The 21,247-nt window shown below is 41.7% G+C and overlaps 1 non-coding gene across 1 annotated transcript; it reads right to left on the minus strand.

Moving 5' to 3' along the window:
• Positions 1-5,405: 5,405 nt before the first annotated feature.
• trnav-uac (transfer RNA valine (anticodon UAC)) lies at positions 5,406-5,481 on the minus strand. Its single transcript has one exon. It is a non-coding gene; the product is annotated as a tRNA-Val (tRNA).
• Positions 5,482-21,247: the final 15,766 nt, after the last annotated feature.

Here is a 21,247-nt window from a genome sequence, read left to right on the forward strand (position 1 = left end):
TGGGGACAAATGGGAGACACATGGTGGGGGGTGGACACAAGCACAAGACAGGTGAAACAGATCAGGGTGTGACAGATAAGATCCTTAATGAGCTTCTCAAAGCACTTCATGATGTCAGAAGTGAGTGCTATGTGGTGACAGTCATTTTGTCACGTCCTGGCCAGTATAAGGGTTAATTGGTATTGTAGTTTGGTCAGGACGTGGCAGAGGGTATTCGTTTTATGGTATTCGGGGTGGTGTGTTTGTTGATTTGTGTATTCCGGGGTTTTTGGGCACTGTTCCTTGTTATGTATGTCTATGATTGATCTAGCTGTTGTATATCTATGTGTGGTCAATTGGGGTTGGGACTCTCAATTGAAGGCAGGTGTTGTCATTTGCCTTTGATTGAGAGTCCCATATATTAGGGTGTGTTTGTATGTGTCTTTTGTGGGAGATTGTTGTGTGTACTGCGTTTGTTTGAGCCTGCCACACTGTTGCCGTTGTGAGTATTGTTTATTGTTTTGTTTTTTCTTCAAGTGGATACCTTACCTGTTTTTATCAGGAATAAACATGAGTGTCCACAATCCCGCTGCATTTTGGTCCTCCTTTCCTCAACACAACGAAATGCGTGACACATTTAGTTCAGTTACCTTTGCTTTCTTGGGTACAGGAACAATGGTGGACATCTAGAAGCAAGTGGGGACAGCAGACTGGGATAGGGAGAGATTGAATATGTCCGTAAACACTCCAGCCAGCTGGTCTGCGCATGCTCTGAGGACTTGGCTAGGGAGGCCATCTGGGCCAGTAGCCTTGCGAGAGTTAACACGCTTAAATGTCTTACTTACGTTGGCCACGGAGAACAAGAGCTCACAGTCCTTGGGAGCGGCACTGTGTTATACTCAAAGGGGGCGATGTATCCTGTAGACCCTGCCACATACGTCTTGTGTCTGAGCCGTTGAATTGCGACTCCACTTCGTTTCTGTACTGACGTTTTTCCTGTTTGATTGCCTTATGGAGGGAATAACTACATCGTTTGTATTCAACCATATTCCCAGTCACCAAGCCATGGTTATATGCTGTGGTTCGCGCTTTCAGTTTTGCACGAATTCTGCCATCTATCCACGGTTTCTGGTTTGGGTAGGTTAATTGTCACAGTGGGAACAACATCCCCTATCCACTTCCTGATGAACTCAGTCACCTTGTCCGTGTTCTCCAAGGCTACCTGGAACATATCCCAGTCAGCATGATCAAAAGAATCTTGAAACGTGGATTCCGATTGGTCAGCCCAGCTTTGAATAGACCTTAGCACAGGTACTTCCTGTTTGAGTTTCTGCCTATAGGAAGGGAGGAGCAAAATAGAGTTGTGATCTGATATGCCGGAGGGAGGGCGTGGGAGGGCTTTGTAGGCATCCCAGAAGAGAGAATAGCAGTTTCCCAGTGCGAGTACTACAGTCAATGTGGTGATAGGACTTCGGTAGCGTTTTTCTCAAATTTGCTTTGGTAAAATTCCCATCTACAATAAATGCGCCCTCAGGCTATGTGGTTCCAGTTTGCATAAAATCCAGTGTAGTTCCTTGAGGGCCGTCATGGTATCGGCTTGAGGGGGAATATACACAGCTGTGACTATAACCGAAGAGAATTATCTTGGGAAGTAATACGGTCGGAATTTGATTGTGAGGTATTCTAGGTCGAGTGAACAATAGGACTTGACTTTCTGTACGTTATCACAATCACACCATGAGTGGTTAATCATGAAACATACACCCCAGCCCATCTTCCCGGAGAGTTTTTTTATTCATGTCTGTGCGATGTACCGAGAACCCAGCTAGCTGTATGGACGAGGACAGTATATCTGGAGAGAACCATGATTCCATGAAACAGAGTATGTTACAGTCCCTGATGTCTCTCTGGAAGGAGATCCCCACCCTGAGCTTGTCTACTTTATTGTCCAGATACTGAACATTAGCTAGTAATATACTCGGAAGTGGTGGATGGTGTGCCCGCCTCCTGAGTGGGACTAGAAGTACACTTTGAATACCTCTTCTCCGCCGTTTCGGGGCAGCCTCTGGGATAAGTTCAATTTCCCTGGGGGTGTGAACAAAGGATTTAATTCGGGAAGTCGTATTCCTGGTCGTAATACTCGTGAGTTACTGTTGCTCTGATATCCAAAAGTTATTTCTGTCTTTATGTAATAACACAAAAAACGTTCTGGGCTAATAATGTAAGAAATAATACACAACAAAAACGAAATACTGCAAATTTGCTTAGGAGCTAGAAGCAGAAATACCTATGGCTGTCTGCGCCATCTTTCAAGAATAGGTCATGGTCCAACTCCCACTGAAAAGATGAGGAGAGAGATTGAGATAGAGAAAGAAAGAGAAAAGACAGTATGACTGCTGTTTTGAACACCCACTGACACTCTATTCACCTTTATATATAGCCATTATAGGGCTTTTCAACTCTGTTCCTTATGGCTAAGCTAAGCTAGCTAACCACCACAACAACATACAGTCTACAGGCTTAGACACAACAGCCAGGGACTTTTCATTTTGTGGTCAACAAGATGTTGCATTCAGAGTGTAAATTCACCACAATGTAGGGCTACACCGCATTAGTTATAAGGATAGCTGTTATTATCAGAGGGTTAAATAAAAGGATAAACATCTTTGCAATGTCGTGTATACTGTAGAATTGGCATCCAGTTCAGCATGTGAACAGCCAAGGAGGCGAGGACTGCAGCGGGAAATTGTCCTCATAATGTACACATTCTAGTCAGTCAAATCAAACTTTCACACTGTCTTCTCCAATCCCCACACATGACACCCAATTCAATCAATTCCTGATAAAGAGTATTGGTTCAAATGCCATTAACATCTCTGGCACATAATAAACATTCTGAATGAACCCACAATGTGGTTAGCTTTTAACTGCAGTTGACTGAACAGCTGTATTTCTGAAGCAGGGTTAAAACTTTCTGATAACTTTCCAAAAATTCTGAGGTTTCCCAGAAATCCCAGATGGAAGATTCACAGAATAAGGAGTGAATAAACAGGAAATCCAGAGTCTTCCAGCCAGGATTTCTAGAAAACCTGGTAATTGTGCAACCTCAGATAGGGGCACAGAGGCGTATGTATGAAGTCCCACCAAGGACTACAGAAAATACATGGTAAACATCCAAACATCACCAGAACCTCAGGCTGGATTGAAACCTTTTCACCCTAGCAACATTTTCACTTGCCCTTGGACGTTCTTTAGCTTGCTGGTGTCATTTACTTGGCTAATGGCTCCCATTCTCCTACAGAGAGACTATTAGAGACCTGACACTACAAGGAGCCCTGACTCTCAGCTTTGGGGCCTAAAAGATTATTTCCAAAGTGGCGGTATGGAAGAAGGAGGGCTTTTCTCATCAATCATTTCTGTTGTTATAAGTGGTGGGGTGCTTCTCTAAGGGGTTTGGGGGGATTGAACTGCCTAGCCCTAGCAGATGCCGTATGTTTCCCCTAGCTAAGCCATTACACAGGTTGTAGACTCATCAGAAAGAATGGTGAGACATGTTCAGCTGCTACGTAGCTAGTGTCTACATCAGAGACCATCTCATCCATTTTTAATTAACCTTGCCTAGGTAAGCCTGTACAGCCTGTTGCAGCAGTGGTTAGCAGGTCTGACTATGGGCAGGGAGACCTGAGTTTGAGACCCACAAGAAGAAGTACACCGTTACCATTCTCTAAAATCGTTACACATTGTCCAGTAATTGTCACACCCTGATCTGTTTCACCTGCCTTTGTGCTTGTCTCCACCCCCCTCCAGGTGTCGCCCATCTTCCCATTATCTCTGTGCATTTACACCTGTGTTCTCTGTTTGTCTGTTGCCAGTTCGTCTTGTCAGGTCTTACCAGCGTGCTTTCCCGTCTTCCTTTTTCTCAAGTTCTGTTTCCAAGTTTTCCCGGTTCTGACTATTTCTGCCTCCCCTGACCCCGAGCCTGCCTGCCATCCTGTATCTGCCTGACTCTGACCTAATTATAAACCTCTGCCTGCTCTGACCCGAGCCTGTCTGCCATCCTGTACCTGCCTGACTCAGACCTGATCACGAATCCCTGCCTGTCCTCGACCTGCTCTTTGCCTGCCCTGTGTTTAAAATAAATCATCTGAGATCTGTACTATCTGCCTCCTGTGTCTGCATCTGGGTCATATCCTGAGTCATAATAGTTACTGGTGTGGCCCGCTGCCCAGTAGGGAATCCGCAGAATTGCTCCAGCAATGTATCGAAGCCTCATCATGGTGTTCTGCCAGGGTATGGAGTCCCTCCATAAGGGACTGCAGTAACTCCTCGTGTCTTCCATTGGTGGCTCCTTGCTGGGAGACAGCATTGTGGAGCTGGTCTGAGTCTGCTGGATCAGTCATGGCTAGTTCATACTATCACGACTCAGGATATGACCCTGATGCAGACACAGGAGGCAGATAGTACAGATCTCAGATGGTTTAAGGTGGAAGAGGTCATGCTGTGACAGTAATGCCCGGGAAGATTGAGATAAGCAGTTAGTGAAAGTACATATCTTGCTACTTTTTCTAAATGACTGTAAACATAGATGAGACTACATCTTCCAAGTACCGCAGCAGATTAGCTGTTTTGATGTGTTCCTAATTGACCAAATGACTATATGTTCTATGTGGTCATCTCAAATATTTTCAATCTAAACTCTCTTTTTAAACATTACTTTCAATTAGGGCCCTAATGGTTTGAATGGCTCTTGAATCAGACCAGGGTATGGGAATAGAACAGTCATTTTAAAGAGTTGAAGTGGACTGTTGAAATAAAACAGAGATGCTTGCTCCTAATGCTCTGTCTAATACTTGGTTTGCTCTAATGTACTGTGCGTTGGAGGGCTGATTCTGAACTGAGCGTGAGTGATATTGAGTACATTATCTCTGAGTCTAACCAACCAGGCCTGCTCTTTAGCAGCTTTAAGGGTTCAGAATAGAAATGTTACAAACATAATTTCAGTGTTGGAAAAAGTACTCAATTGTCATACTTGAGTGAAAATAAAGATACTTTAACCCTCCTGTTGTGTTCGTTTCATGTTAATTGATTCTGTGTTCCCGGTACAAAATGACCGCCCCAATATAGCTGATTATAAATCCATAATAATACATATATTATCACCTTTTTATCTTTTTATCAACTTAAGTTCTTGTGAACATTACAAGTTTTGAACTTCTATTGGCTATTTATGGCCTGTAGGCCTCATTGACCTGAGCTCATACAACTAATTTTTGAGTAAAAAAAGCATAATGTATGAATTATTTTGACTATAACAAATACATTTACATTTTACATTTTAGTCATTTAGCAAACGCTCTTATCCAGAGCGACTCACAGTAGTGAATCCATACATTTCATTTCATACATTTTTTTTCTTTTTTCGTACTGGCCCCCCGTGGGAATCGAACCCACAACCCTGGCATTGTAAACACCATGCTCTACCAACTGAGCCACAGGGAAGGCAAATACTCAGATGAAACATATTGTGCTATTTATCACAGACTACTTTGTGTCAAAGTTCCCACGGGGGGCCAGTACGGAGAAAAAAATGTATGAAATGTATGCATTCACTACTGTAAGTCGCTCTGGATAAGAGCGTCTGCTAAATGACTAAAATGTAAATGTAAAGTTTGCATATTATTCCCGTTTTCTCCTATGTCCAATGTTCCATTTTGCTCTCTCTTCCTCACCAGTGCCATGATCAAAGATATGATCAAGAGCCTCACATACAGTATATCGTTTGGTCATTGGGCTGCCACAGAATAGATTGTGAGCAAGACCTTTAAAAAGCTTTATATACCAGAGCTGCGAGAAAAGTCCTATATGTTATGGAAACAATGTTGCGATTGTTTGTGAGAATGCCAACAGGTGTGGTTCCCGTGGGGGAAAGATTCTGTTGGGGAAAGGTTCCCGTGTGGGTTGCCATGGAAGCCAAGAAGGGAAGTGTGTGTGTGTGTGTGTGTGTGTGTGTGTGTGTGTGTGTGTGTGTGTGTGTGTGTGTGTGTGTGTGTGTGTGTGTGTGTGTGTGCTCAAACACACATGCATGTGGGGGTCTGGGAGGGGAAGTGTGTCCATCTGATGAATGGCCATGTGCCTGAACTCAATTTTATACACTAATTGTAGTCTCACCCATTAATTTCTAATGACTGGTCATTTTTGACATGGGAACACCACGAGTGTACAAAAGTTAAATAAAACACTCAAAATGTTATGAAAATCATCAAAATGTATTTTGTGTGTTCCGATGCCCTGTGTCGACAAAGTCATGGAACCTTATATTAATCAAACAAGATGGCACAATTTTCTTGTTTTTATTTATTTACGGATAGCCATTCAGACAGAATTTACAAATGAAGCATTTGTGTTTAGTGAGTCCACCAAATCAGAGGCAGTAGGAAGGACCAGGGATGTTCTCTTGATAAGTGCGTGAATTGGACAAGTACTTTTGGGTATCGGGGAAAATGTATGGAGTAAAAAGTACAAGACTTTCTTTAGGAATGTAGTGAAGTAAAAGTAAAAGTTGTCAAAAATATTAATAGCAAGTAAAGTACAGATACCCCAAAAAACAACTTAAGTAGTACTTTAAATTATTTTTACTTAGGTACTTTACACCAATGCATAATTTCAATAGCAGGCCCTTAAAAGTTGACTGTTAAACTCGGCACATGCAACACGCCTTATCCCTCTCTTTCTAAATATCCCTCTCTCTCTCCCCACTATTTCTCTCTCTCTTTCTGTTTCTTTCTTGTACTCTATGTTCTGCTCTCTCTCTCTCTCTCCTTCCCCTATTATCTGTTCTGGTTTTCTCTCACTCTCTCTAGGAAAATCACGTGGATTAGTTGGAGTGTCCAGCTCACTGCACATCTGTGTCAGTATCTATGCCTGTGCCTGTGCCTGTACACATGAAGACGGAAGTTTACATACACTTAGATTGGAGTAATTAAAACTCGTTTTTCAACCACTCCACAAATTTCTTGTTAACAAACTATAGTTTTGGCAAGTCGGTTAGGACATCTACTTTGTGCATGACAAGTAATTTTTCCAACAATTGATTACAGACAGATTATTTCACTTATAATTCACTGTATCACAATTCCAGTGGGTCAGAAGTTTACATACACTAAGTTCACTGTGCCTTTAAACAGCTTGGAAAATTCCAGAAAATGATATCATGACTTTAGAAGCTTCTGAAAGGCTAATTTACATAATTTGAGTTAATTGGAGGTGTACCTGTGGATGTATTTCAAGGCCTACCTTCAAACTCAGTGCCTCTTTGCTTGGCATCATGGGAAAATCAAAAGAAATCAGCCAAAACCACAGAAAATAAACTGTAGATCTCCACAAGTCTGGTTCATCCTTGGGAGCAATTTCCAAATGCCTGAAGGTACCACGTTCATCTGTACAAACAATAGTACGCAAGTATAAACACCATGGGACCACGCAGCCGTCATACCGCTCAGGAAGGAGACGCGTTCTGTCTCCTAGAGATGAATATACTTTGGTGCGACAAGTGCAAATCAATCCCAGAACAACAGCAAAGGACCTTGTGAAGATGCTTGAGGAAACAGCTACAAAAGTATCTATATCCATAGTAAAACGAGTCCCATATCGACTTAACCTGAAAAGCCGCTCAGCAAAGAAGAAGCCACTGCTCCAAAACTGTCATAAAAAAGCCAGACTATGGTTTGCAACTGCACAGCGGGACAAAGATTGTACCTTTTGGAGAAATGTCCTTTGGTCTGATGAAACAAAAATAGAACTGTTTGGCCATAATGACCATCGTAATGTTTGGAGAAAAAAGGGGGAGGCTTCCCGAAGACACCATCCCAACCGTGAAGCACGGGGGTGGCAGAATCATGTTGTGGCAGTTGCTTTGCAGCAGGAGGGACTGTTGCACTTCACAAAATAGATGGCATCATTAAAAAGGAAAATGATGTGGATATATTGAAACAACATCTCAAGACATCAGTCAGGAAGTTAAATCTTGGTCGCAAATGGGTCTTCCAAATGGACAATGACCCATAGCATACTTCCAAAGTTGTGGCAAAATGGCTTAAGGACAACAAAGTCAAGGTATTGGAGTTGTAAGGTATGTCGTCAGGAATGGACCAAGGCGCAGCGGGAATGTGGATACTCATATTTTTAATAAACACAAGTAAAGCATCCACAGGAAAAAAAACAATAAACACGACAGGAACAGTTTTGCAGGCACACAAAATGCAGGGCAAAAACAACTACCCACCACCACAAGGAAAAACACACACTACTATATAGGACTCCCAATCAAAGGCAACTCAACACACCTGCCTTCAATTGGGAGTCCAACAACCAACTCACACGTAACACAAAAATCTCTGCCACGTCCTGACCAAAACTAATACAATTGCTCCCTCTGCAGTTCAGGACGTGACAGGAGTGGCCATCACAAAGCCCTGGCCTCAATCCTATGGAAGATATGTGGGCAGAACTGAAAAGGCGTGTGCGATCAAGGAGGCCTACAAACCTGACTCAGTTACACCAGCTCTGTCAAGAGGAATGGGTCAAAATTCACCCAACTTACTGTGGGAAGCTTGTGGAAGGCTACCCGAAAGGTTTGACCCAAGTTAAACAATTTAATGGCAATGCTACCAAATACTAATTGAGTGTATGTAAACTTCTGATCAACTGGGAATGTGATGAAAGAAATAAAATCTGAAATAAATCATTCTATCTACTATTTTTCTGACATTTCACATTCTTAAAATAAAGTGGTGATCCTAACTGACCTAAGACAGGGAATTTTTAAATGAGGATTAAATGTCAAAAATTGTGAAAAACAGATTTTAAATGTATTTGGCTAAGGTGTATGTATACTTCTGACTTCAACTGTATCTGTATCTGTGTCTGTGTCTGTGCCTGTATCGGTGTCTGTGTCTGTATCGGAGTCTGTATCTGTGTCTGTGCCTGTATCGGTGTCTGTGTCTGTATCGGTGTCTGTATCTGTGCATGTGTCTGTGTCTCTGTCTGTATCTGTGTCTCTGTCTGTATCTGTGTCTGTGTATGTGTCTTTGTCTGTATCTGTATGTGTGTCTATATATGTGTCTGTATATGTGTCTGTGTCTGTGTCTGTATTATTGTATGAACTCATTGTGTATCACCCCAGGGATGGTTGTGTTATAAAACACATTTCTTCATCTCTGTCTAGTCTCGCTTAATTTGTATCTCCTCTGAATAATCACACAGACCAATGTCTTCCTCTTTCCTCTTTTCTTATCTCTGACCTACATAAGAATTAGACTTGTTTTAAATTCAGAGAGAGGCAAAAAAACACTATAGTGCAATTTAGGGAATCTTTTGTGTTGAAGGCAGCAGACACATTAACCTTGCGATTTTAATTCACCTTCCTACCTGGAAGGATAATAGTCATAGAACATGTTGTGCTTTTTTCTCATTCACTGAATTTTGGAATGTGTCAAGCGTTCTTCTACCCTAATAATCTATTGCATTAAAATGTTATGGTGGAGAAATTACAAGATTTTGTTATAATGCTATTATTGCATCAAATGGTTGTTTTATGCAATAAGGGGTTGCTAGAATGCTCATCTGTGTGTATTCTTCTGAGGATGGGCCTCTGGAAGATTTACGATGTCTTTGGGTGATACCGCATTCCATAGCATGAGTTAATTTTTCTGACTGGAAGGTATCAGGGAGAGATGGCTTGGGACAGACCCTGGTCTCTACACATTGAGGACAGTATTTACAGAAGATACTGTTTGCTGTTAATTATTAGTAACCTTGTGACCCATTCCATACGTCTGTTATTTGTCATGAACATCCAGGAGGATGGACATTGATATACAATTCTGTGGTTCAAATCTGCTCGTTGAGTTCTCAGTGATCACCTCCAAGGGTGATTACCGACCAGCTCCATTACTGCAGTAATTAAATAATAAAGTTTTATTGTTTTGAAGAAATCTAAAAACCTCTCCTTTTGATTACAATAATTCCACCACAATGTTGAAATGAGTCACCCAAAAATATGTCGTAAAGGCCCAGTGCAGTCAAAAAGTGTATATATAGTTTATTTCCACACTATGAGGTTGGAATAATACTGTTTGAAAAGACTGCCTGAAATGTCATCCTGTTTTGGTGGGATTGTGTTTTGGCCTGTCTGGTTACATAACCAGGTGGTAAATTAGTTAATAGACCGATGGGAAAGAGAGTTCCAAACCTCTCTGCCAATAACATCTCATTTTCAGTTTTCCCCTCCCCACTTAGACCACTCCCAGAAATTGCTCTTTGCTAAGAAGCTATTGTTGTTTCTTTTTTTACCACTTTTTTACCATAGTAAGGTACCTAATTGTTACCAATAAATTATTTGATATTGAGATAAGAAAAATGGCTGCATTGGACCTTTAATCAAGGCTAAAGATATTCAAACTCTCATTCCAGTTGGAGACCTTGACAACTGATGCATTCCATATCTCATGTGAAGGGCTTTTTTCGTCCAATGGATTACTAGAAGCCAATGCCAAGGTGACAATCCACAGCAATGCCAGGGTGACTGCCAACCATAGCATTTTTTTTAATTCTATGCTGCAACTGCCAACCAGTTGTCTTGACAACTAACAGCTTGTACACATTTAAATATCAGTGGGTTATTGCTTAATAAGGCAGAATACTTGGAGAAACCAGCCAATCTCCATTCTCTGTTCTCCATTCCACCATTATACTCAATGATGCATGTCAATCGTTCCTTTTTTTTTTTAAAAACGTTACTTTTTTTAAGTTAGTTTTTCTAAAGCAAGCACATCATGATTCATACCTTATAATTTATCTCGGCAAGAGTAGTTATATGGTAGAGTGGCTTCTCTTAAGTAGCTCTGGGAACAATGATCTTTTCATATTTCAAATTCATTGTCCACCCTCACCAAATATTACAACCCCAGTTAATGTCTCCAAAATAAAAATGGTATGTATTGTCATTAACAGAGCAACCAAATCACAATTGATTGCTTTCACTGCAGCTTGTAAATTGTTATTTTAAAATAAGAAAATGTCCAATGAAAATGTGCCATTTATTTACCGTAATGATGGATGGCTAGGTCCAGTGGTTCCTCTATCAATCAGTCAGTGTTGTTTGTTACGTCAGCACATTCTAAACTCACTGGGGCATATTTGTTCTATTCCATCCAGTGACAGTGAAAATGAGTACCACCACCATTCATTACAATACACAACTCTGGAAGCTAGTCATGCTGTGTAGTTTATTTTAGTAGAAAATTACAGTGCCTTGCAAAAGTATTCATCCCCCTTGGCGTTTTTCCTATTTTGTTGCATTGTAACCTGTCATTGATATTGATTTTTATATGGATTTCATGTAATGGACATACTCAAAATTGTCCAAATTGGTGAAGTGAAATGAAAAAAATAACTTGTTTCAAAAAATTCAAAAAAAAAACAAAACGGAAAAGTGGTGCGTGCATATGTATTCACCCCCTTTGCTATGAAGCCCCTAAATAAGATCTGGTGCAACCAATTACCTTCAGAAGTCACATAATTAGTTAAATAAAGTCCACATGTGTGCAATCTAAGTGCCACATGATCTGTCACATGATCTCAGTATATATACACCTGTTCTGAAAGGTCCCAGAGTCTGCAACACCACTAAGCAAGGGGCACCACCAAGCAAGCGGCACCATGAATACCAAGGAGCTCTCCAAACAGGTCAGGGACAAAGTTGTGGAGAAGTTCAGATCAGGGTTTGGTTATAAAAAAATATTCGAAACTTTGAACATCCCACGGAGCACTATTAAATCCATTATTAAAAAATGGGAAGAATATGGCACCATATCCTTGAGAATTGAAGGAATGATGGATGGCGCTATATTTGTATGAATTTTATTTATTTAACCTTTATTTAACTAGGCAAGTCAGTTAAGAACAAATTCTTATTTACAATGACGGCCTACCCCGGCCAAACCCGGATGATGCTGGGCCAATTGTGTGCTGTCCTAAAGGACTCCCAATCACGGCCGGATGTGATAAAGCCTAAATAGAGGGAAATTCTTGAGGGAAACCTGTTTCAGTCTTCCAGAGATTTGAGACTGGGACGGAGTTTCACCTTCCAGCAGGACAATGACCCTAAGCATACTGCTAAAGCAACACTCGAGTGGTTTAAGGGGAAACATTTAAATGTCTTGGAATGGCCTAGTCATAGCCCAGACCTCAACACAATTGAGAATCTGTGGTATGACTTAAAGATTGCTGTACCAGCGGAACCCATCCAACTTGAAGGAGCTGGAGCAGTTTTTCCTTGAAGAATGGGCAAAACTCCCAGTGACTAGATGTCCCAAGATTATAGAAACATACCCCAAGAGACATGCAGCTGTAATTGCTGCAAAAGATGGCTCTCCAAAGTGTTCACTTTGGTGGGGGGGGGGGGGGGGTGAATAGTTATGCACGCTCAAGTTTTCAGTTTTTTTGTCTTATTTCTTGTTTTTTTCACTAGAAAAAATATTTTGCATCTTCAAAGTGGTAGGCATGTTGTGTAAATCAAATGATACAAACCCCACAAAATCCATTTTAATTCCAGGTTGTAAGGCAACAAAATAGGAAACAAAGTAATCAAAATGCAACAGGAAATACAAGAAACACAACTGGAAACACAACAGGACACAAAACAGAATACACAACAGGAAACACAATGGGAAACACAACAGGAAACACAACAGGATTCACAGCAGGAAACACAACAGTAAACACAACAGGAAACACAACAGGAAACACAACACGACACACACACACGCACATACGTACACACACACGTTTACATGTTGTTCACATGTTCATTACCTTGTGTGGCTTTTAAATTGATGTATCGTCATCTGGTTGATGTCATGAGTCTGTTTGTCTGCAACAGATGTGTTGATGCTGCTGTCTTGGTCCAGAATAACCTTGTAAAAAAAAAGTTTACTAAAACAGACACACACACAGACACAGTTTAACCAGGCACTTTCCACCCACCAGCCAGCCAGTAATAATCTCTCTGATACATTAGAACTGTGTGTGGGGTGGGGAGGGGGGCTCCTAGTATCCCCCCTCTCTCTGTAGAGGTGCCCTGTGTCCTCCATCCCTTCTCACCAGAGACCTGGGCTGCATTCAGGAACCAGCTTGTGAATACAAGAGGACTGAAGGGGGGGAGCCTTAAACTTTGACTGTTATTTTTTTCATCACTGAACCTGCCTTGACACAAATAGTGGAATGCCTTTCAGATAATCAACATGAAGGAGAGTGAGAGAGAGAGAGAGAGAGAGAGAGAGAGAGAGAGATGAAAAAGAGGAGAGAGAAAGAGGAGGGGAAAGTGGGCCACTACAAACCCTAGGCTATGCAAATCCTTCCTCCACCGCCAAGTTTAGAAATCTAATGATCTGACTGAACTGAAATGCTTTATTCGCTCTCTTCCTTATACCCTCCCTTTTCCTCTTTTTCCTCTCTCTCTCTTTCTTTCCCTCCCCTCTCTTTCCCTCTCTCCTTCCCTGCCTCTCTCGCCCCCCTTTTTCTCTCTTCCTTTCTTTTTCTATCCGTGTGTCTGGCACTGCCATCTGGTGCCAGTGCCCTGGAGATGGACAGAGCTTTGGTCTATGGCTGCAGGTCAGTGAATTGCAGCTTGGCACTCCGACTCATTCTAGAACAATCCGCAACGGGCCGCCACGCAATTTGCTCCTTTGAAATTCCGAAGGCAATGATTTGCTTCTTTGTGATTCAGAAGACCCCGTGACCACTCAAGCATGCGCCTTTAATTAAGCTCTGCTGTGTTAAAGTAAAAAGTGCAATTTGCAAAGCAAGCATGAGTAGTAACTCCAATAAAACATGCCAACCAAGGGACAGAGGAAAGATGGAAAGTGTTGATGAGGAAAATCAGTCAATCAATTAAAAGTATTAGATTTTTTTGTGGAGCTATTTGAACCAAAGCAAAATGCTGTTGATGTAGCAATACCACAATAATTGAAGGGCACACTTTATTTGGAATAGTCTGGCAGACAGTCATACTATCAACAAACTATCTGTTGTAAGCAACTGCTTGCTAAGGTTACAGTTAGGGTTAGGTTAAGAATAAGGGCTAGGATCATGGTAAGTGCTAGGGTTAGGATAAGGGTTAATGTTAGGGTTGGAGCTAGGGTTTGGATTCATAGATAGTTAGTTGAATAGATACTAATAGTCTGTAGATAGTCAGTAGAAATTGACTATCCAAATGAAGTGTTATTGAATATAATTGCTGAGTAAATTGTTGAAAATCCATATTATAAACACTTGGTAAGATTGAAGAACAAAAAGTGTTATGTCTTATTTTGGTTCACAATGAGTCCAGCCCTGGGGAAATGTGTAGACTGTCCTCCATACAAATGAGGTACAGTGTATTTGGCAAGTATTCAGAACCCTTCACTTTTTCCACATTTTGTTACGTTACAGCCTTATTCTAAAATGTATTAAACTGTTTTTTCCCCTCAATCTACACACGTTAACCCATAATGACAAAAACAGGATTTAAGACATTTTTGCAACCTAAAAAACTGAAATATCACATTTACTTATAAAAATATATATCACATTTACTTAATATCACATACCCAGGAGGACTCAAGGCTGTAATCATTGACAATGGTTATTCAACAAAGCACAGAGTAAAGGGTCTTAATCCCTTTACTCAGTACTTTGTTGAATAACATTTGGCAGCGGTTACAGCCTTGAGTCTTCTTGGGTATGATGCTACAAGCTCGGCACACCTGTATTTGGGGAGTTTCTCACATTCTTCTCTGCAGATCATCTCAAGCTCTGTCAGGTTGGATTGGGAGCGTCGCTGCACAGCTATTTTCAGGTCTCTCCAGAGATATTCGATCAAGTTCAAGTCCGGGCTTTGGCTGCGCCACTCAAGGACATTCAGAGACTTATCCCGAAGACAATCCTTCGTTGTCTTGGTTGCGTGCTTAAGGTAGTTGTCCTGTTGGAAGGTGAACCTTCGTCCCAGTCTGAGGTCCTGAGCACTCTGGAGCAGGTTTTCATCAAGGATCTCTCTGTACTTTGCGCCATTCATCTTTCCCTCGATCCTGACTAGTCTCCCAGTCCCTGCCGGTGAAAAACATCCCAAAGCATGATGCTGCCACCACCATGCTTCACCTTAGGGATGGTGCCAGGTTACCTCCAGACGTGACACTTGGCATCCAGCCCAAAGAGTTCAAACTTGGTTTCATCAGTCCAGAGAATATTGTTTCTCATGGTCTGAGAGTCCTTACAGTGCCTTTTTGCAAATTCCAAGTGGGGTGTCATGTGCCTTTTACTGAGGAGTGGCTTCTGTCTGGCCACTCTACCATAAAGGCCTGATTGGTGAAGTGCTGCAGAGATGGTTGTCCTTCTGGAAGGTTCTCCCATCTCCACAAAGAAAGTCTGAAGCTCTGTCAGAGTGACCACCGGGTTCTTGGTCACCCCTCCCTGACCAAAGCCCTCCTCCCCGATTGCTCAGTTTGGCCTGGCGGCCAGCTCTAGGAAGAGTTTTGGTGGTTCCAAACTTCTGCCATTTAAGGCCACTGTGTTCTTGGGGACTTTTAATTCTGCAGAAATTTTGCGGTACCCTTCCCCAGGTCTGTGCCTCGACACAATCTTGTCTCTGAGCTCTACGTACAATTCCTTCGACCTCATGTCTTGGTTTTTGCTCTGACATGCACTGTCATCTGTGCGACCTTATATAGACAGGTGTGTGAATTTCCAAATCATGTCCAATCAATTTAATTTACCACAGGTAGACTCCAATCAAGTTGTAGAAACATCTCAAGGATGATCAATGGAAACAGGATGCACCTGAGCTCAATTTCGAGTCTCATGGCAAAGGGTCTGAATACTTATGTAAATAGGGTATTTCTGTTTTTTATTTTTATACATTTGCAAAAATGTATGAAAACCTGTTTTCCCTTTATCACTATGGGGTATTGTGTGTAGATTGATGAGGACATGTTTTTATTTCATCCATTTCAGAATAAGGCTGTAACGTAAAAAAATGTGGAAAAGGTCAAGGGGTCTGAATACTTTCTGAATGCACTGAATATGAACCCTTGATTTCTGATGCTACGTAATGGCCAATGAGCCATATTGGCACTCCCCAGAAGGAGTAGTCCTCCATAGGAATTGATGGAATTACAGTATTTCAATTAAATATTTGAAGGACAAAATTGCATGTATTTAAATATTTGTTTTTTTGTAGTGGGGGCAGCAACATTAGTATTTTCAAAAAAGTCAATATTTCTTACATTGTATTCATGTTTAGTTCACATAATATATTTTTTAAGTATGCATTAAGGTGTCTGTAATAGATAAATGAGGCAAAATCAAATGTAGACATTAATAAATGCAATTCTATAGCTTTTCAAAAAAACTTTACAATGGAGGAGTACCAAGATGGAGGCGCAATGGCTTCAAAACAGCGGCCACTCTCAGTCCTCTAGTGTTTATATAAAACATTGTGCATACCCAACAAAAAAAAGAAGAAAATAAATATGTTTTTAATGTCCTTCTCAGTTGTTCAATATATTAGACTGATTCAGCGCTCAGAAAACACTACATTACTACTGCATTATATCAGCCTTATGGACTTTGATTATCTCTCAATCTGCTCTCACAACACTGTTAGTGAACTGCAATGATCAAAACATATTTAGGCATCTGCTTTATTATGTTTAACTGTAACTGACATTTTGGGAGTTTAGCGTAAAGGAGCTCCAGCTATTTTTTTAGCTTCTCTAAGGCATGCAAATTCACAGATTGCTGCCAGGAATGAATGAAAATCAAATTTTGGGGACACCTCTGTTTATTTTCTTTTAGAAGAAGTTGAAGACGTTGATGTCTACGTGCTTGTACTTGTGCATGGTGTATTTGTGTATGTGTGCGTGTGCGTGTGTGTGTGTGTGTGTGTGTGTGTGTGTGTGTGTGTGTGTATGTGCGTGTGCAGATAAGCAAGTGTGAACAGCTAATTAGGTCAAAGTGATGTGTTGGCATGTGTCAGAAGGGTATAGTCATGAGATTACTGTCAAAATGTATATCTGGAAAACAGGGCAAACCTCTTATCTCTTACCACTTTTCTCTCTTAACGTATCTGCTGTATGTTACGGAATGCAGAGATTATTTCTGTTCCCTCCGTTCAAACTTAATTGCATTTCCATAAATCAGCTTCTTTCAAATGAATGCCCGGTCGAAGCAGAGTATGATTTCAAATGCGGAGGGAGTCGAAATGAGAACACAGCAGGCTGTTTGTTGCATGAAACACCTGTTTCCGGATTACATCTTCAAACTAAGAGCAACCATGGCATCCATGACAGAGAGGGAGAACCGTTCATCCATTTATACGGGTAAGAGTCTAGCTACATTTTCAGATATTATACGTTTCTAATTTTGTCAGAAAGTCATTTTCATTCCAAGTTAAAGTGCACTGTTAGCTAGCTAGCTAACGTTAGCTGGCTGGCTCACTAGCTAACGTTATGTGTATGATCTGTGTAGTAATATTATTCGTATCTCAGAAATCCATTTGCTTTGCTAGTTACAGCATAATGTTAGCTAGCTAGTTAACATTGAACCTAGTTGGTTAGCTTTAGCTACCTGCAGATTCATGAAGAGTGGCTAGCTATGACAATCTGTTTGTATTGCTAGTAAACTAAATCAAATCAAATGTATTTATATAGCCCTTCTTACATCAGCTGATATCTCAAAGTGCTGTACAGAAATCCAGCCTAAAACCCCAAACAGCAAGCCATGCAGGTGTAGAAGCACGGTGGCTAGGAAAAACTCCGTAGAAAGGCCAAAACCTAGAAAGAAACCTAGAGAGGAACCAGGCTATGAGGGGTGGCCAGTCCTCTTCTGGCTGTGCTGGGTGGAGATTATAACAGAACATGGCCAAGATGTTCAAATGTTCATAAATGACCAGCATGGTCAAATAATAATAATCACAGTTGTCGAGGGTGCAACAAGTCAGCACCTCAAGAATAAATGTCAGTTGGCTTTTCATAGCCGATCATTGAGAGTATCTCTACCGCTCCTGCTGTCTCTAGAGAGTTGAAAACAGCAGGTCTGGGACAGGTAGCACGACCGGTCAACAGGTCAGGGTTCCATAGCCGCAGGCAGAACAGTTGAAACTGGAGCAGCATCACGGCCAGGTGGACTGGGACAGCAAGGAGTCATCATGTCAGGTAGTCCTGAGGCATGGTCCTAGGGCTCAGGTCCTCCGAGAGAGAGAAAGAAAGAGAGAATTAGAGAGAGCATACTTAAATTCACACAGGACACCGGATAAGACAGGAGAGATACTCCAGATATAACAGACTGACCCTAGCCCCCCGACACATAAACTACTGCAGCATAAATACGGGAGGCTGAGACAGGAGGGGTCAGGATACACTGTGGCCCCATCCAATGATACCACCGGACAGGGCCAAATAGGAAGGATATAACCCCACCCACTTTGCCAAAGCACAGCCCCCACACCACTAGAGGGATATCTTCAACCACCAACTTAACATCCTGAGACAAGGCCGAGTATAGCCCACAAAGATCTCCGCCACGGCACAACCCAAGGGGGGGCGCCAACCCAGACAGGAAGACCACGTCAGTGACTCAACCCACTCAAGTGACGCACCCCTCCTAGGGACGGCATGGAAGAACACCAATAAGCCAGTGACTCAGCCCCTGTAATATGGTTAGAGGCAGAGAATCCCAGTGGAGAGAGGGGAACCAGCCAGGCAGAGACAGCAAGGGCGGTTCGTTGCTCCAGAGCCTTTCCGTTAACCTTCACACTCCTGGGCCAGACTACACTCAATCATAGGACCCACTGAAGAGATGAGTCTTCAGTAAAGACTTAAAGGTTGAGACCGAGTCTGCATCTCTCACATGGGTAGGCAGACCATTCCAAAAAAATGGAGCTCTATAGGAGAAAGCCCTGCCTCCAGCTGTTTGCTTAGAAATTCTAGGGACAATTAGGAGGCCTGCGTCTTGTGACCGTAGCGTACGTGTAGGTATGTACGGCAGGACCAAATCGGAAAGATAGGTAGGAGCAAGCCCATGTAATGCTTTGTAGGTTAGTAGTAAAACCTTGAAATCAGCCCTTGCCTTAACAGGAAGCCAGTGTAGGGAGGCTAGCACTGGAATAATATGATCACATTTTTTGGTTCTAGACAGGATTCTAGCAGCCGTATTTAGCACTAACTGAAGTTTATTTAGTGCTTTATCTGGGTAGCCGGAAAGTAGAGCATTGCAGTAGTCCAACCTAGAAGTAACAAAAGCATGGATTAATTTTTCTGCATCATTTGTGGACAGAAAGCTTCAGATTTTTGCAATGTTGCGTAGATGGAAAAAAGCTGCCCTTGAAACAGTCTTGATATGTTCTTCAAAAGAGAGATCAGGGTCCAGAGTAACGCCGAGGTCCTTCACAGTTTTATTTGAGACGACTGTACAACCATCAAGATTAGTTGTCAGATTTAACAGAAGATCTCTTTGTTTCTTGGGACCTAGAAAAAGCATCTCTGTTTTGTCCGAGTTTAAAAGTAGAAAGTTTGCAGCCATCCACTTCCTTATGTCTGAAACACAGGCTTCTAGCGAGGGCAATTTTGGGGCTTCACCATGTTTCATTGAAATGTACAGCTGTGTGTCATCCGCATAGCAGTGAAATTTAACATTATGTTTTCGAATGACATCCCCAAGAGGTAAAATATATAGTGAAAACAATAGTGGTCCTAAAATGGAACCTTGAGGAACACCGAAATTTACAGTTGATTTGTCAGAGGACAAACCATTCACAGAGTCAAACTGATATCTTTCTGACAGATAAGATCTAAACCAGGCCAGAACTTGTCCGTGTAGACCAATTTGGGTTTCCAATCTCTCCAAAAGAATGTGGTGATCGATGGTATCAAAAGCAGCACTAAGATCTAGGAGCACGAGGACAGATGCAGAGCTTCGGTCTGACATCATTAAAAGGTAATTTACCACCTTCACAAGTGCAGTCTCAGTGCTATGATGGGGTCTAAAACCAGACTCAAGCGTTTCGTATACATTGTTTGTTTTCAGGAATGCAGTGAGTTGCTGCGCAACAGCTTTTTCTAACATTTTTGAGAGGAATGGAAGATTCGATATAGGCCAATAGTTTGTTATATCTTCTGGGACAAGGTTTGGCTTTTTCAAGAGAGGCTTTATTACTGACACTCTTAGTGAGTTTGGTACACACCGGTGGATAGAGAGCCGTTTATTATGTTCAACATAGGAGGGCCAAGCACAGGAAGCAGCTCTTTCAGTAGTTTAGTTGGAATAGGGTCCAGTATGCAGCTTGAAGGTTTAGAGGCCATGATTATTTTCCATCATTGTGTCAAGAGATATAGTACTAAAACACTTCAGTGTCTCCCTTGATCCTAGGTCCTGGCAGAGTTGTGCAGAATCAGGACAACTGAGCTTTGGAGGAATACGCAGATTTAAAGAGGAGTCCGTAATTTGCTTTCTAATGATCATGATCAAAGAAGTTCATGAATTTATTACTGCTGAAGTGAAAGCCATCCTCTCTTGGGAATGCTGCTTTTTAGTTAGCTTTGCGACCGTATCAATAAGAAATTTCGGATTGTCTTATTTTCCTCAATTAAGTTGGAAAAATAGGATGATCGAGCAGCAGTGAGGGCTCTTCGATACTGCACGGTACTGTCTTTCCAAGCTAGTCGGAAGACTTCCAGTTTGGTGTGGAGCCATTTCCGTTCCAATTTTCTTGAAGCTTGCTTCAGAGCTCGTGTATTTTCTGTATACCAGGGAGCTTCCCTGTGGCTCAGTTGGTAGAGCATGGTGTTTGCAACGCCAGGGTTGTGGATTCGATTCCCACGGGGGGCCAGTACAAAAATAATACATACAAAAAAAATGCATGAAATTAAATGTATGAAATGTATGCATTCACTACTGTAAGTCGCTCTGGATAAGAGCATCTGCTAAATGACTAAAATGTAAATGTAAGCTAGTTTCTTATGACAAATGTTTTTAGTTTTTAGGGGTGCAACTGCATCTAGGGTATTGCGCAAAGTTAAATTTAGTTCCTCAGTTAGGTGGTTAACTGCTTTTTGTCCTCTGATGTCCTTGGGTAGGCAGAGGGAGTCTGGAAGGGCATCAAGGAATCTTTGGGTTGTCTTAGAATTTATAGCACGACTTTTGACTCTCCTTGGTTGGGGTCTGAGCAGATTATTTG

Source organism: Salmo salar, chromosome 06 (genome assembly GCF_965601325.2).
Source record: "Salmo salar chromosome 06, fSalSal1, whole genome shotgun sequence".
NCBI lineage: Eukaryota > Metazoa > Chordata > Actinopteri > Salmoniformes > Salmonidae > Salmo > Salmo salar.